Genomic DNA, 18936 nt, shown 5'->3' with positions numbered 1-18936 from the left:
AGCCAGTGTAAGGCTGTTTATCCCAAAATTTTGATTGCATTTTTAATTGGTGTATAGTTGCTTTACAATATCGTGTTAGTTTCTGCTGCTCAATGAAGTGAATCAGCTACATGTATACGTATATCTCCTCCCTCTGGGAACTCCCTCCCACCCCCTCATCCCACCCATCTAGGTCACCACAGAGCTGAGCTTCCTGTGCTATAGAACAGGTTCCCACTAGCTATCTATTTTACCCATGGTAGTGTATATATGCGGAGAAGGCAACGGCACCCCACTCCAGTACTCTTGCCTGGAAAATCACATGGACGGAGGAGCCTGGTAGGCTGTAGTCCATGGGGTCGCACAGAGTAAGACATGACTGAAGCGACTTAGCAGCAGCAGCAGCAGCAGCAGCAGTGTATATATGTCAATCCCAATCTCCCAGCCCAGCCACCCCCACTTCCCCCACCCGCTGTATCCAGTCTGTTCTTTCAGCTGCTTCTCTATTCCTACCCTGCAAATAGGCTCATCTGTACCATTTTTCTAGATTCCACATGTATGAGTTAATACATGATATTTGCTTTATCTTTGTAACTTACTTTACTCTATATGACAGTCTCTAGATCCATCCACAATAGGACCTAATTAAAAGTTTTTGCACAGCAAAGGAAACCATAAGATAAAAAGACAACCCTCAGACTGGGAGAAAATATTTGCAAACAAGGCAAGCGACAGGGATTAATCTGCAAAATATACAAACAGCTCATGCAGCTCAATATCAAAAACAAACAATCAACCCAATTAAAAAAATAGGTGAAAGACCTAAACAGATATTTCTCTAAGGAAGACGTACAGATGGCCAAGAGGCACGTGGAAAGATGCTCAGCATCAATAATTATTAGAGAAATGACTGCATTTTATCTTAATTGATTTTGAGGTTCATGTCCTCACACTGGTAATTCAGGATTGACCTGAAGAGGGAGAAACATATGTATGAAAGTTTTAAGTGCCATGTTTGTTGTTGGGTTATGTTATGTTGTTACTGTTCTCAGTGCTTCCATTGATAAGGAGCATTGGAATCCTAATCCTCTAGAAGGTTAACACTAGAGAAGAACCTAAGAGGTGCCCTGTTTCAACCACGGTATTTCATGATGAGGAAAACAGTGGCCGAAAGAGAGAACCAGGGATTTGTCTAAGATTCTACAACTCCTCAGCACTTGAACCCAAATGTTCAGATTACATAAGAAAAATAATATGTTAACAAACTGAAGATCCCCTTTTATTATTGGAATGTTAGCATAATCACTCTGACCTCTCCTTGTTAAACAAATCTAATTTTTTTGTTTTTCTTCCATGGTCAAAATAAATCATTTTCATATCACCAGCTTTCCAGGTGGCATAGTGGTAAAGAATCCACCTGCCAATACAGGAAACACAAGAGGCTCAGGTTACCTCCCTGGGTAGGGAAGATCTCCTAGAGGAGAAAACAGCAAACCATCACAGTGTTCTTGCCTGGAATATTCCACAGACAGAGGAGCCTGGTGGGCTACAGTCCATGGGTGATAAAGAGTAAGATATGACTGAGCATGCAGGCAATGCAACAAAATGCAATCCCCTCCAAGGATAAAAACAAGAGACCCTCATTGGCTTCTGCATCTTTGCATCTTCCAAGCTGTATTTTCATTTCATAAAAGGTAGGGAAAGACTTTTGATTGAGACACTTGCACATTCTATTCTACCAATTCTGGAATTTAGAGTCTGATAATAATTTTATGTCCTCAGCACCCGGCAAAAAGGCTTGGCACTGTATTAGTTGTTAAAAGCAAATAACTTATTTAATATTTGTAAATTTATACCTGGTAGAATGCCCATTTTACAGAGGAGAAAACAGATTCCCCAAGTTAAAGTCATTTGCCCAAAGCAACACAGAATACAATGGAACCCTGATCGAAACCTGAGACCCATGGCTTTGCTTTGTAATGGGTAAAGTGCAAAAATTACATCTTGATTAAGGGAATGAATAAAGAATCAGATGAATAAAAGAATATGTATTTTACCCCAAGGTCAGGATGCTGCACCAGCCACTGCAGTAAAGCAGTCAAGGAAAAAATCTGTACCAGTTTGATATCTCAATTGTTTGCTAGAATCATTTGAAAGGAGGTGAAGCTGCCAGAGGGAATCACCATGAGAGATACTGACAGGGACCCACAGGAGGAGCGTTGCTTTCCTAACTTCTGCTACATCAAAGTGCCTCCAAAGAATGCAGGGACTCCATCTCATGCTCCGTGCCACCAGGGCAAGTGGCCAGCTGCCAAGCTGCTATAAATCTGCTTTTTAATTTAACCTTCTACTTCTCCCTTGGCCTCACCATTGGGATTGCTGCACAAACAGGAAACCACAAGGATCCCCTCTGTGATTATTATCACAGGAAGAAATTCAGAGGATGAAATAGCAAAGACAGAAGCAGCAGTGGGGGCAGGGGAAAGGCTTGTTTCAGGATTCCAGGAGGGTCTTTATAAATAATTGAGAGAAAGAAACAGGCTAAACTGAAAATAAACGTAGCATACAAAATTATCAGTGTTACTCTACAAGGGAAATGTTTAAATACAGCCAGAATCCTTGGAACATAACCAGAGGACTCCTGTTGTCTCCGATGCAATTCACAATAAATGGCTCCTGTGACTCCAACGTGCCAATTAAACAGTTTGTCTTTGCCTCAACCTTAGTTTGGCAGACAGTTCTGTTGTAAATCTGTGTACTGGGATGGAGGAAAGCTGTTTCTCAGCTGCACCCCCCAGAGTTTACTCTTTGCTCAACACAAAATGTAAATATGTCATTGCGTTGACTGGAGTCAAGTGAAAGATGCCAAATGGAATGAGAAATATTCAAGTCCCAGATTAATTACTGCTTGAAATGTTCTAGTTTACTGCCCATATTTTGTGTATCAGAAGAAGCAAAGGAATCTGTGGCCCTTTCAGCTGCCGAGCTACTTCAAGACTTAGAAGGGAGAAGTCTGGACACTCAATGGAGTTGTCGTTCTGTCAAGATCACGTTTCTAGAAAATGCCTTTTCTGAAACTAGATGATGTCCATTAAGAGGTAACATGAGTTCTGAGTACAAAAATCAGTAGCCACTAATGTAATTTAATCTTTCAAAGGTCAAGAATCATATTTAAATGTATTTCATAACGTGTTTATTTTTCTATTTATTGACTTGGGGATTAGCTATGAGAAACTTACATGGCTACCAGCTAGCTAGAATTAGGTTGGCAGATTTGGGGGATAGTCCCACTATAAGAAACTCAAAAAAACTCTCTAGAACTCAGAGGTCCTTATTCTGTACTGTAAGTAATGATGATTCCCTTACTGAAAGAAAAACTGGATAACTTCCACCAGACCACCTAAGCACAGAGCTGCAGTGAATGCTAGAAGACAGTCAGCTTAAATGGTTTGAGCCCTTTTACAATATTGGACTGAATCTCAAATTTCTATGCAACCTGTTCTCATCCATAACCTAAAGGCCTGCTTTGGGACAGACATGAGGGAGGATAATCTAAACTAGGCCTGCCTTGTAGTTTAATTCAGCATTCTAAAATCATTCTTTAGGTAGGTCGCCATCTGCTTGGGAAATAGGTGAAATGTGACAATAATAGGTGAGCTGCACCAGACAATATTACTTATATAATTCCCTCTGCTTTAAATAAATTTTTATTTTTGAAAAATTATATTTTTGCAGAAAACTTGCAAAGATAGTACAGAGTTCCTGTACATCCCTCAGCCAGTCAGCTTATCAGTTTATCTTAAAGTCTAGTTAATAATCATAAATCAGTGTTCTTTCATTCTTTCTTTCTAATGTACCATAGCCATGAATGATAAATTGATAAACTGGCTGAAGAATATATAGCAACTCCATACTATCTTTGTACATGTTCTGCAAAAAAATAATTTTTCAAAAATAAAAATTGAATTTTCCATTAATATCCTTTTTCTGTTCCAAGTTCCCCTCCTGGATGTTTCACTGCATTTATTGGCCTTGTCTCCTTTATCGCCTCTGGGCTGTGGCAGTCTCATCTTTCCGTATCTATTGTTTGGAAGTTAGTCTCTAAATCCAGTTCAAAGTGGGGCGGAGGGGAGATGACTAAATTTTATCTCCTGGAGTAGGGGGTATCCATGCACATTATTTTGAATTCTTATATAAGGCAGATTCATCTTTCCCCACTCATTTATTTATGTATTCAATTATTTATTTATATCACTATAGACTCATGTATATTTATTTTATACATTGGTTTATTTTTTTTTTCTCATGTATATTTATTTTGTACTTTGGGTTATAATTCCACACTTGGTTATTTTATTTTCTTGCTCAAATTCCAGCTTTGGGCTTTGGGAGCTCTTTCAACTGGCTCTTGGGTGGCTTGATCTGCCCCTACCCTTTAAACTTTTTTAGTACTTTCTTGCTTTCTGGTCCTATGAGTTACTCCAGGATCATCTTATATTTTCCCTGTCCCAACCCTAGAATCAGTCACAGCTCCATGAAACTTTGGTATCATTTATTAAAGAACAGAATTTTGAAAGCAAGATATGGGTGCTGTATGTGCATACTCATTACTATGGGAATATTGTTGCTTCCAGATAACAGAACCAGGTCATATACGTGTATACACCAAGGCACGCTGTGCTCTGCTTAGTCTCGGTCATGTCCGATTCTCTGCGACCCTATGGACTGTAGCCCACCAGGCTCCTCAGTCCATGTGGATATTCCAAGCAAGAATACTGGAGCAGGTTGCCATGCCCACCTCCAGGGGATCTTCCTAACCCAGAGAATAAACCCAGCTCTCCCACAAGACAGGAGGATTCTTTACCATCTGAGCCACCAGGAAAGCCCAAGAATACTGGAGTGGGTAGCCTATCCCTTCTCCAGGGGATTTTCCTGACCCAGGAATCTAACCAGGGTCTCCTGCATTGCAGGCAGATTCTTTACCAGCTGAGCTACCAGGGAAGCCCTATATCAAGGCATATGTGCACTCATATCTCTAACAGTTCCTGTATCTATTCATCTGCTTACGAAAGTGAAAGTCGTTCAGTCCATGTCTGACTCTTTGTGTCCCCATAACTATACAGTCCATGGGATTCTCCGGGCCAGAATACTGGTAGCCTTTCCCTTCTCCAGGGGATCTTCCCAACCCAGGGATCGAACCCAGGTCTCCAGCATTGCAGGCAGATTCTTTACCAACTGATCCACAAGGGAAGCCCTCATCTGCTTATATATTAAGTTAAACATGAGTCTGTGCTGATGTCCCAGATCCTAAAGCTAATACCACATGGTATGTTCTGACAGTCTCTGATTGCTCATCTGTAACTTTCCTCTCAAGAGTGAGAGGTTTTACTATTGATTATCCATTTATGTGTTCAGTCTCTGTACACGTGTAAAGCATTTCAGAATCGCTAACCCCTATCACCAGAAGGAACAAATTTAACTGCTAGAAACCAGTGTTATCCTTACAGTTCCTAGTCAAACCTCTGCTTCTCAGAGTTGCTTAAGTCAGCTCCTCTATCTCCCCCCTCTTCTGTAAAGTTATGTCATGCATTTGTAATCCAATGAGATTTATATGCCATGGTCTAAACACCATTCTGGTTGTTGGTGGGTAGGGGGAGATGGAAGAGTTTGTCTTTGTTTTCTTTAGCTGCATACATTAAAGTTCACACTTTGTGATTTGCAGTTCTGTTGCATTGAGGGAATTATTTTCTTTTCCTTTTGTTTTAATTAATTATTTTAATTGGAGGATAATTACTTTACAATATTGTCATGGTTTTGCATATGTCAACATGAAACAGCCACAAATATACATGCGTGCCCCCATTCCGAACCCTCCACCTACCTCCTTCCCCACTCTATCCCTCTGGGTTGTCCCACAGTACTGGCTTTGGGTGTCCTGCTTCATGCATCGAACTTGCACTGGTCATCCGTTTTACATATGGTAATATACATGTTTAAATGCTATTCTCTCAAATCATCCCACCCTTACCTTCTCCCACAGAGTCCAAAAGTCTGTTCTTTATATCTGTGTCTCTTTTGCCACACTGCATGTAGGATCGTCATTACCATCTTTCTAAATTCTATATATATGCATTAATATACAGTTTTTGTATTTCTTTCTGACTTTCTTAACTCTGTATAAGAGGCTCCAGTTTCATCCACTTCATTAGAACTGACTCAAACATGTTCCTTTTTATAGTTGAGTAATATTCCATTGTGTATACTTACAACTTCCTTATCCAGCCATCTCCCAATGGACATCTAGGTCGCTTCCATGTCATAGCTACTGTAAGTAGTGCTGCAGTGAACACTGAGGTACATATTTCTCTTTCAACTCTTATTTCCTTGGTGTGGGTGCCCAGCAGTAGGATTGCTGGGTCATATGGCAGTTCTATTCCCAGTTGTTTAGGGAATCTCCATGCTATTCTCCATAGCAGCTGTACCAGTTTAAAACAGATTCAAGCTTCTACAATGAGCCAGGGCAGCAGGGGTAGGTTTTGAGAAACATTCTTAACTTGTTGGAGATCTGCCCCATCATCCTTATTACAATACCAAGGACCACTTAACGTCCTATCCAGGAGTGCTGTGAAAATATACATTCATGTTGGTATACCACTCAAGAGGAAGGAGGAAGAGGAGAAGCTAAAAATACTAAACAAACATTAAGAGCTGAAGTACATTACATAAGATATTACAGAAAAACCCAAACAAACTTTTTGGCCAACTCAACAGTGTCCCAGAAGAACGTGACGTTACTTTTTTTATTATTAAACTTTTTATTTTGTATTGAAGCTTAGCTGATTAACAGTGTTGTGATAGTTTCAGACAGACAGCAAAGGGACTCAGCCCGACATACAGGTGTTGTTGTTCAGTCAGTATCTCATGTCCAACTCTTTGCAAGTGCATGGACTGTAGCATGCCAGGCTTCCCTGTCCTTCACTATCTCTGAGTTTGCTCAGAAACCCATGTTCATTGAGTCAGTGATGCCATCCAGCCATCTCATCCTCTGTTGTCCCCTTCTCCTCATACATGCAATTATTATTTATTAAATAAGTTTCATGTGTCAAGGAGAAGGGCACAGAGTGTAAAGACAGTCACCAAAGCAAATTTCCATGTTTTTACCTATCAACCCAGTACTCTAGGTTGTTCTCTGAGAACTGACTCCCCAGAAAACACCTCCAGGTGCTTCATAAGCTGATCCCCCTCTTCCAGGTGGGCCTATCCAGTGTCATGATCATGCTCCATGTCTTGTGCATTTTCACTCACACTGTTCCATACCTTCCTGCTTTGGATGTGCTAACCCTTCTGCCTGAAGATCCTTGCTCCTGTTTTAAGTTTTGGCCACAAGTCTTATGGGATCTTAGCTCCCAGATCAGGGATCAAACCCACACCTCCTGCATTGGAAGGCAAAGTCTCAACCACTGGACCACCAGGGAAGTCCCAATGAGTATTTATTGAAAGATTATTTTGTGCCAGGCTTTATGTTATGTTCTCTTGGGGAACACAAAGATGCATGAGTCACATTCCTGCCTTTGAGACCTTGTAATCCAGAAGGGAACCCAAGGTGTATCCAGAAAATCGAAGGCACGGGATTTGCCTAAAAGTAGAGAAGCTGAGTGGAGAAGGCAATGGCACCCCACTCCAGTACTCTCGCCTGGAAAACCCCATGGACGGAGGAGCCTGGTAGGCTGCAGTCCATGGGATTGCTAAGAGTCGGACACGACTGAGTGACTTACCTTTCACTTTTCACTTTCATGCATTGGAGAAGGAAATGGCAACCCACTCCAGTGTTCTTGCCTGGAGAATCCCAGGGACGGGGGAGCCTGGTGGGCTGCCGTCTACGGGGTTGCACAGAGTCAGACACGACTGAAGTGACTTAGCAGCAGCAGCAGCAGAGAAGCCGAGAGCACATATGAGCAAAGGTTGGGGTGTCCACAAGATAATTTAAGGGATGGACCATGAAGAAAGAAGGCTTGCTGACAATATTGGACATTTTGCTTATAAGGCAGGGGTAACCCATGACGTGAGGCTTGCATAACAGACTGAAAAGGTTGGATATTTTCTGTAGCCAGTGATGAAATATCAGAGGTTGTTAAGCATAAACTTTAACTGTGAATTTCACTCTCTTAGTAGAATAAATCAGGAAATACTATATATTATATATGAATATATTACTAACATCTTAACCTTGTCAATTAGAATACAAACTTCTTGAGGGAATGGTTTTTGGATTTCTATTTTTTTTTTTTAATCCCCCATAATATATATTGAATTATAGCTAAATGGTGGCTTCTGAATTAATGAATCCTGAAATTCAGCAATGATAATAAGAATAATAACTGCTGATATTTACTGAGTGCTTATATTGTATACCACATACTGTATGCTGATAGTACTGCTCTTAGACCTGGGCATCCCCAGGTGGTAAAACATCTATGGGGCAAGTAGACCGTGTGCTGTCAGAGCCTGCACCAATCCCTAACCCCTATACCGCTCACATTCCTGCCTTCATGTTCATCCTCTGGGTAGCAAGACCCAGAAATGAACTGCTCAGATGGTCTATACACACGTCAAGGTCCAGGTTGGGCCTCTTCCCTAGGTTCCTTCTCCTGAAGCTGAGAGGCAGCCAAGGGGAAACTTTGCTTTTTGGTTATTGGGGCGGGGGGTGCGGGGGTATGCAATAGGACGAAGGGCAACTAGCAGTGGACTGGGGAGGGACGGCTCCATTCCTATTACCCTGAGCCTGACAAATACATTACCAACAGGTCAAGTGCTCAAATTATCTCACTTAATTCTTAAAACAGTCCTGTAAGGTGTCCACCCTATACAGAGGAGCAATAGAGAGGTCAGGCAGCTTGTTTAAGGGAACAAGGCCTATAAACAGTGGAAGATGGGATGCAAGTCCCGATCTCTTTAGCTGTGAACTTGAGGCTTTAACCATTACACTACACTGCACCGTCTCGGCCAGGGCCGCCATGTTGCATGACTCCATTTCCCGTGGTTTTCGACGAGTGGAATTCTGCAGCGGGGCACCGCACAGCCAGCCTGTCTGTACCGGGGAGCCTGGCTGTGAAAAGAGCAATCGCTGATTCACAGCATTCAGCCTATTCATTGTGCTTAGCCTCATTTCTCACCTGCCACTCTGACCCCTTTTCTCTCCTGGATTTGTCCTCAGCCAGCAGCGTGGGCTCCGGTATTGACAGCATCTGCGCTCCTCAGCTCTCTAACGCACATGCATGTACTTGAGACTCCATGTGTCTTTCAATCATGAGGTTTAAAATGGGTAAGCTCATTCTCGGCAAATGGCAGGTATGCCTCTCCAGGTGGGAGGGCATGACATTTCTGCCACGTGCCACCTCCTCCCCCCCAAACTCCCCCACAAAGGAGTATTTTAATAGAAGGTTAATGGAGGGCATGCAGAACAAAAAGAAAATGCTGTCATCATTATTCCATGTTGTACTCTAATAGAGGTCAGCTCTCTCGGATTTTTCCCCCTATCCATCCTTAAAATGAATTATTTAGCCTATGAAAACAAAACTAGTTTATTTATGATGACAGAGAAGCTGTAAATGTGCTCCTGATCTGTGCATTGACTAATTAGATTAATTAAGCCAGCATGCATTTCAGAACAGGCAGGCAGGTGGCAAATAACATTTCAGATGATTTATATGATATATTCCATCAAGCTCACAGTTGATAAATAATATCACATTCATTCCATTAAGATATCGAAGTGGAAAAAGAAAATAGTGCATTCTTGGCTCTGGGCTGTTATCGAAAGAACAACTCTTGAGGTTACTACGCTGGACATTATTTACTCTACTCAAAATAGTGAGGGGGAGGGGGGGGGGGGGAAGCCAACTCTCAAACTCTAGTTTGTCTCCTTGGTCCCTTTCATTATGCAAAGGTACTTCTTTGCCTGGCAATAGAATTGAATTTTTGAAATAGAGATGAGATTTGAATGTCAATTAAGCCGTTGCTGCTTGCTACCAACTTTTGCTAGAAGCTCCCATACTCTGTATGGGAAGCTCCTGTACTAATCGGCCAGCTTCCAGTGTGTGCTCTCGGTAAATGAGTGTGAAATTGGCTGAATAGAAAATCTTTCCTTCTGTGGTCTTCAAACTTCAGCGTGCCTAAGAATCACTGGGAATGTTTGTACAAGTGCAGGCTCGGGTCCTACTCCCTGTAGGTCTGGATGGAGCTAGTAATCTGTATTCCTTTAATCAACACCTTGGATATGGATATAACCCCATTCTAACAAGCTCATGCACAAGAACTGAATCCTGGAATGTGACCTGTGGTTTTTCTGGATTCTCAAGTTCATTGAATATATTAAACTCACTTCTTTTAGAGTTGTCAGCGTTTCTCAGCATATAGTCCAAGGACCATCTGCATTAGAATTTCCTAGAGAGGCATCGTGAGAATTCAGATTCCTGGGCTTCACTTAAAACCTACTGAATTTGAATTTGTAAGAGTCTGCATTTTAGCAAACTACCCAGGTGACTCTGACGCATACTAAAATTTAAGAACTACTGCCTTGGAGAAATGTTTGATGTAGGTGTAACAAAAATTGGCAGTCTCCTCCCTGAAGTCATGGGTTTGCTTAAAATATGGAGATGTATGTCTTTCTCTGTCTGGCTCAGTAACCTCTCTAAGAATAGTCTTACACCTAAACAGAAGGGAGTGCTGGAATTGTCTGCTCTCCAGGGTTACCTTTTGGTTTTCTAACCCTTTTTGGTTTATGCCCTGTGGGGCTCTGCAGAATTGCTACCATCTTGATGAGGACAATTCTGGAGTTGCCTCTAGGTCACTGGGAATGCTGTAGTTAAATGGGAGGTCCCCTGAGCTACTGCCCCTGGGATATAATGATGTGTCATGCAGGTGCCATGGCAAAGACTAATAGCAGAAATTGACATGTGAGACAGACCCCAATCAAAAACTGACATCCTCTCCCAGCCCAGGAAGAGATGATAAGCCTTCCTATTATAGCAGAATGGCAGGCGAAGAGGCAGAAGAGAAATGAGCAGCAGCCAAGTAACCCAGGAAAGGCACAGCCCATACTTTGCAAGCATATAAGACAAAGCAAAACCTTTATCAAAGGCCTATGATAAATATTTAACCTTTGTGCAATCAGCTAACGAGAGAGAGAATAATCTGAAAAGTGTAACAGATTTAAGATGTTATCATCTGAGACCAGGTCAGACAAGGATGGGATGGATAAATGAGAACTTTGGAAACTAGGAGAGGACTTTGCTCAAGATCAGAGCACATTGACTAAAATCATCATCCATTCTACAGTGAGAAGGACTAGAAATTGATTTCAGAGCTTCTTTTATAGCTTAATAATTCTTGGAATAATTTATTTTTCCCATTGCTGTATATTGTTTTCTCCTTCCATTGTGTAGATTCAATCAATAAATCCTTTCTATCTTAGTCCCCAAAGAAAGACTCTTGTCTATGTATATAGGGACCCCTGTTATTCGGTTGTGTCCGACTCTTTGTGATCCCATGGACTGCAGCATCCCGGGCTTCCCTGTCCTCCACTATCATCTGAGGTTTGCTCAAACTCATATCCATTGAGCCGGTGATGCCATCCCACCTTCTCGTTCTCTGTCGTCCCCTTCTCCTCCTGCCTTCAATCTTTCCCAGCATCAGGGTCTTTTCCAATGAGTCAGCTCTTCACATCAGGCTGCAAAAGTATTGGAGCTTCAGCGTCAGCATCAATCCTTCCAATGAATACTCAGGGTTGATTGCTTTAGGATTGACTGGTTGATCTCCTTGCAGTCCAAGGGACTCTCAAGAGTCTTCTCCAACATCACAATTCAAAAGCATCAATTCTTCAATGCTCAGCCTTCTTTAAGGTCCAACTCTCACATCTGTACATGACTACTGGAAAAATATAGGGGCCTTAGATGGATAAATCCTCCTTGATGGATACAGAGAGGATCCCAGTTCCCAGAGTGCACAAAGCCTTGTCTGCAACCTTCCTCTGGAGCATCTTTCTGAATGAGTGAGCTGCATCTTTGTAAAAGGATGATATCATTCAACTCTGCAAAAGTACATCCTTGTGCTGTGCTGTGCTTAATCGCTCAGTCATGTCTGACTCTTTGTAACCTCATGGACTGTAGGCCGCCAGGCTTCTTTGTCCATGGAATCCTCCAGGCAAGAATACTGGAGTGGGTTGCCATGCCCTCCAGGGGATCTTCCCAACCCAAGGATCAAACCCAGGTCTCTCACATTGCAGATGGATTCTTTACTATCTGGGCCACCAGGGAAGCCCAAGAATACTGGAGTGGGTAGCCTATCCCTTCTCCAGGAGATCTTCCTGACCCAGGAATTGAACTGGGGTCTCCTGCATTGCAGGCCAATTCTTTACCAGCTGAGCTACCAATGCCAAACCTCAAAAATCATTTTTGTTAAGATGGTCTTTCTTAAACTATAATTTCCAGATTACATGCAGGTAAACAGTTTTCCTTCATAATGAAGTTTCTGTTAACAATCAGTTCTTGTGTCTGCTCTGCTGTATCCTCCTTATAACAGTGGCTTGCTTTACCTTAGACCATCTGACAGCAGAGGCAAATGAAATCAGTAACGGGGTTTTTGGTTTTGTTTTGTTTTTTCTATCAAGGGCACATGATTTTGTCATATCTTCTCATTTGCTAATCTCAATAGGCTCCCATCTCCTTATGACTTTGTGTATGTTTTAAGTTTTATTTTATGTTCTTCCTGTTTCTAAGATTCTAAGATGACTCTTGAATGTCTGGTAATAAAAGATTCAGAAGTTAAGTTTTCTTAAAAATAAGTGGAAACTGTCAACTACAGCTCTAGAAAGTGCATTGTTAATCCAAAGGCCATTCATTCTTACTATGATTGAATATTAAATTTAGCTATAAACTTCCTTGAAGCCAAAGCAAACATGGATGTAAGATGTGTTACATAATTCTCATTATTTATAGAAAATATCTAGCAATTATCTAAAGTGTGTTGATGTGCTAAGTCACTTCAGTCTTGTCTGACTTTTTGTGACCCTATGGACAATAGCCCATCAGGCTTTTCTGTCCATGGATTCTCCAGGCAAGAATACTGGAGTGGGTTGCCATGCCCTCCTCCAGGGCATCTTGCCAACCCAGGGATCAAACACACATCTCTTATATCTCCTGCACTGCACGTGGATTCTTTACCACTAGCACCACCCAGGAAGTCCTATTTAAGTTATAAGACTATTTTTAATCAACTTTATTGAGGTATTATTTATATACAGTAAGTTCACCTACTTAAAGTGTCACTTCAACAAATGTTTGTAATTATGTATGTAATCATTATCGCTGTCCCTAGAAGTTCCATCATCCTAAACTGTTCCTTCTGTCTCTTTGCTTTGCCAGCAATCTCTTCTCCTAATCCTTGGCTCGGGAAACTGTTCTGCTTTCTATCACTGTATTTTTGCATTTTCTACTCAGTTCAGTTCAGTCGCTCAGTCATGTCCGACTCTTTGTGACCTCAAGGACTGCAATGTACCAGGCCTCCCTGTCCATCACCAACTCCCGGAGTTTACCCAAACTCATGTCCACTGAGTCGGTGATGCCATGCAACCATCTCATCCTCTGTAGTCCCCTTCTCCTCCTGCTTTCAATCTTTCCCAGTATCTGGGTCTTTTCCAATGAGTCAGTTCTTCACATCAGGTGGCCAAAGTATTAGAGTTTCAGCTTCAGTATCAGTTGTTCCAGTGAATATTCAGGACTGATTTCCTTTAGGATGGACTGGTTGGATCTCCTTGCAGTCCAAGGGACTCTCGAGAGTCTTCTCCAACACCACAGTTCAAAAGCATCAATTCTTCGGCACTCAGCTTTCTTTATAGTCCAACTCTCACATCCATACATGACTACTGGAAAAAAAAACCCATAGCTTTGACTAGATGGACCTTTGTTGGCAAAGGAATGTCTCTGCTTTTTAATATGCTGTCTAGGTTGGTCATAACTTTTCTTCCAGAAGCAAGAGTATTTTAATTTCATGGTTGCAGTTGCCATCTGCAGTGATTTTGGAGCCCCCAAAAATAAAGTCTGTCACTATTTCCACTGTTTCCCCATCTATATGCCATGAAGTGATGGGACCAGATGCCATGATCTTAGTTTTCTGAATGTTGAGCTTTAAGTCAACTTTTTCACTCCCCTCTTTCACTTTCATCAAGAGGCTCTTTAGTTTTTCGCTTTCTGCCATAAGGGTGGTATCATCTGCATATCTGAGATTATTGATATTTCTCCCCACAATCTTGATTCCAGCTTGTGCTTTATCCAGCCCAGTGTTTCTCATGATGTACTCTGCATATAAGTTAAATAAGCAGGGTGACCATATACAGCCTTGCAGTACTCCTTTCCCTATTTGGAACCAGTCTGTTGCTTCATGCCCAGTTCTAACTGTTGCTTCCTGACCTGCATAGAGATTTCTCAAGAGGCAGGTCAGGTGGTCTGATATTCCCATCTCTTTAACATTTCATGCAAAGATGGGCACAATAAAGGGCAGAAATGGTACGGACCTTACAGAAGCAGAAGATATTAAGAAGAGGTAGCAAGAATACACAGAAGAACTGTACAAAAAAATGATCTTCATGACCCAGATAATCACCATGGTATGATTACTCACATAGAGCCAGACACCCTGGAATGTGAAGTCAAGCTGGCCTTAGGAAGCATCACTATGAACAAGGCTAGTGGAGGTGATGAATTGCAGTTGAGCATTTTCCACAATATCATGTAAATGGATTTATACAGTATATGGTCTGTTATATCTGTTTTTTTCAATTAATATAATGTTTCTGAGCATTATAGAGGGACAAATCACATTATTTCACCCATTCATTAGTTGATATAGACTTTTTCCCCAACTTTTGGCCATTACCAATAAAGCCACGGGGCTTCCCTGGTGGCTCAGACGGTAAAGAATCCGCCTGCACTGTGGGAGACCTGGGTTTGATCCCTGGGTTGAGAAGATCCCCTGGAGAAGGGAACAGCTTCCCACTCCAGTATTCTTGCCTGGAGAATTCTGTGAACAGAAAAGCCTGGGAGGCTACAGTTCATGGGATCACAAAGAGTTGGACACAAGTCAGCAATTTTCACTTAAGAAAATAAAGCCACTAGGAATTTTCATGAACAGGTAACTGTGTAGACAGACACTTTCACTTCTCTTGGGTAAATATCTAGGAGTTGCTCCACACCTTTGATATGCTTGGTATTGTCAGGCTTTTTAACTATTCCAGTGGGTGTTGGTTGGTATCACTGTGATTTTCATTTGCATTTCCCTAATGACTAACAATAGTGAGCATCATTTTGTATTCTTATTTGCCACTCGGATATCTTTGGTAGTTTCTGCTCAAATGTTTGCACACTTCTTATCAAGTTGTCTGCCTTCTTATTTTAAAGTTGTGAAAGTTTTATGTATTCTGTAATTTACATATATTCCTGATTCAGTTCGTCATCAGATATATGTTTTGCAAACTTTTTCTCCCAGTCTATTACTTGTCTTTTTATTTCCTTTACAGTGTCTTTTGAAGAATAAATGTTTTAATTTTGATAAAGTCAACTTATCAATTTTATTTTAATTCACTTTTTGTATTTCTAAGAAACATTACCTAGTCCAAGACACAAAGATATTTCCTTATGTATTTTCTAGAAATTTTATGTCAGTCCAACCTACTTTTCCCCCTTATTGTTCCCTTCTGCTTTCTCTCAGATTCAGTTTAGTCTTACTATTTGAATGAAAGAGAACAGTGCTAGAAATAAGGACATCCGAATAAAGTATGGACTTGAGCTAATAATAATGATCTATGTTGGTTCATTCATTATACAAAGATACCATACAATATTAGCAATTTTTCTGCAAATTTAAAACTGTTCTAAACACACAGTTTATCTTTTGAAAAAAGAACAGTGTTTTCTGAACACTGGACATGTCTGAAACACCTGGGTGACACAAATATTCCTGTTTCTCAATTTTTCTTAGCCCCAGTTATGTTTGCCTTCACATGTTTGAAGACAAATAGAAACAGTGGGATGAAGAATTACCATTGTGTATTGCCCTACAGAGATGCAGCCTGGCGAGAAGAATGTAGTGGAAGAGCATGGTACATGCCAGATGGCAGCCCATAATTTATGACAATTTCCTAGTTTGTTTTTTAAGGGAACCAACTTCCCTATAAAAGAGCCAAAAATTATATCGTTTCTTTCTCTTATTAGCTTATTAATTCTTTGAAGCTATAAACCAAGCTTTCTCATTCTTATTTGCAGCACAAAGTACCTTGTACTCAGTAAATAGCTCTGGTTTGAATGAATGCCATAAATAAAGGCATTGATGAATACAGAGCAGTCTTTGCATCTGACATAAGAAAATATGTAATAGTCAATTTAGATTCTCATCAATTAAACATAACAAATGCCTGTTACATCCCCTAAAAACTTAACTGTTGTTAAAATTACTAAGGCAATTAAGTCTACATCATGAATTCATCATAATGAAAGAGCTTCTCTACCCAAAAGAAAATAAAAGGTTTTTCAGTTTGACAAGCAAAAAAAAAACCATATTTTGAAAGATTACTTTTCATCTTTTTGACATCCTTGTCACTCAAAGCCAGAAAACTTGATTTAGGGGTTTCAAACTCTGTCACTTAGAACAAATTTCATGCTGTGGATGTCTATGCAGAATTTCAGTGGTAATGTTTTCCTGGCCAAGTTATTGCAGCCTTCATAAGAGAATTTTCAGCAGAGACTCTGGCAGGTTCTAAATGTAGAAGATTGAATATTGATGTAATGTCAAAAGAGTTCCATAATTAAAGGTGTTTCTTTTTAGCGTATCCCTCCATCTATTCATTAATTCAACAAATATTTATTGGGCACCTGCATGAGCAAGGCTTTTCTCTTTCCTAAATCAGATAGCAGCAACTGAATGAATGAATGAGCACCTTAATGAATAAGAGATGCTTCCTAAAGCCATATTACTGCACTGCTTCAGAGCCCATTGAGGGTGATTAATGTCAAGGGAAAGACTGAAAAGTATCCAAAAACTTACTGACTTAGAAAAGCTTCTTTTCCTTTCACAATCTCCACTCCTACGATTTTCAATCCAGAAAGGGAGCTGAGTAATCTTCTGCACTCTTGCCTTGTGTTCCTGTCGTTCAGTCTCCTCCTCCAAACACAAAAGTGCTTTCCCTTCCTGTCTGTTAGGAACTGCTCTCCTGTTATATCCATCTTTTGGGGGACCTGAGACAGCCTGGTCTCTGTTGTTTATTGTTGTTTTTTCTGTTGGTTTTCTCATTTAAACTTATGTAGAATAGAATGTACAGAAACTAAATAGTATGCTGAAACCTCATGTCTCCATCACATAATCCCCCCAAAACCATTAATCCAGGGCCAGTTCCATCTACACCTTCATCCACTGCCCCATCCTTGTACTATTTTGCAGCAAATCTCCAGCACCAGATATTTTCAGTTGTACCCTGGACTTAATAACAGAAAGATTAGATGAAAAGACTTCAAATTTCTGAAGGAGGAAGGAAAGTGCAAAGTGGTTCCAATAAAAATCACTTGCTTACAGTAGGATAACCTGAAAAGTGAAAAGGTTTACAAAATCACCTGCTTTGAAGGGAAAGGGCTGAATACAGCCTTGGGAATGTCAAGGTCTAGGGACCAGAGAGCAGTCTGAACTTTTTGTTTTTGATCTGTTTCTACCTCTTATCCTTGCATTTCTCTCTTTGTTGGCTTAATTTATCCTCAAACATACTCACTCTTGCCTGGTGGCTCAGTTGGTAAAGTATCCGCCTGCCAAAGCAGGAGACTTGGGTTCGGTCCTTGGGTCCGGAAGATCCCCTGGAAAAGGGAATGGCAATCCACTCCACAATTCTTGCCTGGAGAATCCCGTGGACTGAGAAGCCTCGCAGGCTACAGTCCATGGGGTTGCAAAGAATCGGACATGACTAAGAGACCAACACTCCCCATGTGGAAGGGACCATATGACTATAGGAGCCATCTCTGAACTTACACACTAATAAGCCCATGACTCTGGAGGGAAAGACAGAGTCATCCCTGCCAACTTCAGTCTAAAAAACCCAAGGGAAAAAAATAAAAAATAAAAAACCCAAGGGAGTTTTCTCATTGGTCCCAGTTGAAATTATGTGCTTTTTCCTTGACCTATCAATGAGTTCAGAGGAATAGGGTACTCCGATGCAGCTTTGGCCACACCTACTTCTCCTTCACTGGTATTAATGGGGTGGGTACAGAAGGAAGGAAGGAGGCATAAAGACTATATCTTAAGAAGGAAAGGGACCTGACATTTGTTGGGTTTCTAAAATGTGATAGGAGATAAGAATTCCTAAAAGATAAATATAATTATTTGCCTTTATGATCTTTAGAAACATTCATTTTTATTCATTTTATGTCTTTATTTAATGCCATGCACAGCATGCAAGATCTTAGTTCCCAGACCAGGGATCGAAGCCGTGCCCCTGCATCAGGAGCGCAGAATCTTAACCACTGACACACCAGGGAAGTACCTATTTGCATTTTTTAATGAAAGAAGGAAAATTCAGCAATTACGCAGTTTGCCCAAACTTTGGCTCTTTTGGTATACCTGTTCCTACCACTCATGCTATTTCTGAGTTATGTGTTTTAAAGTATGTGATGAGCACACATTGAGTAAAGAGGATGTTTCAAGAGAGAAGAGATTTTGATGGCTGTGACACTTACACCCGGGAGGCAATATGAAACCATATGACCTTAAGCAATTTACTGACCTTCTTCTCCATGCCTCAGTTTCCTACTGCGTAAAGTCATTGTAGTAATAACCAGGTAGGTTGCAAAGATTGAGAAAAGAGATGTATGTAAAGTACCTCATACAGTGCCTGGCTTATAGTATGAAATAAGTAAATGGTTGCAA

The sequence above is a fragment of the Cervus canadensis genome, chromosome 24 (assembly GCF_019320065.1).
Source record: "Cervus canadensis isolate Bull #8, Minnesota chromosome 24, ASM1932006v1, whole genome shotgun sequence".
Classification (NCBI taxonomy): Eukaryota; Metazoa; Chordata; class Mammalia; order Artiodactyla; family Cervidae; genus Cervus; species Cervus canadensis.
This window is presented reverse-complemented; position numbering follows the sequence as displayed.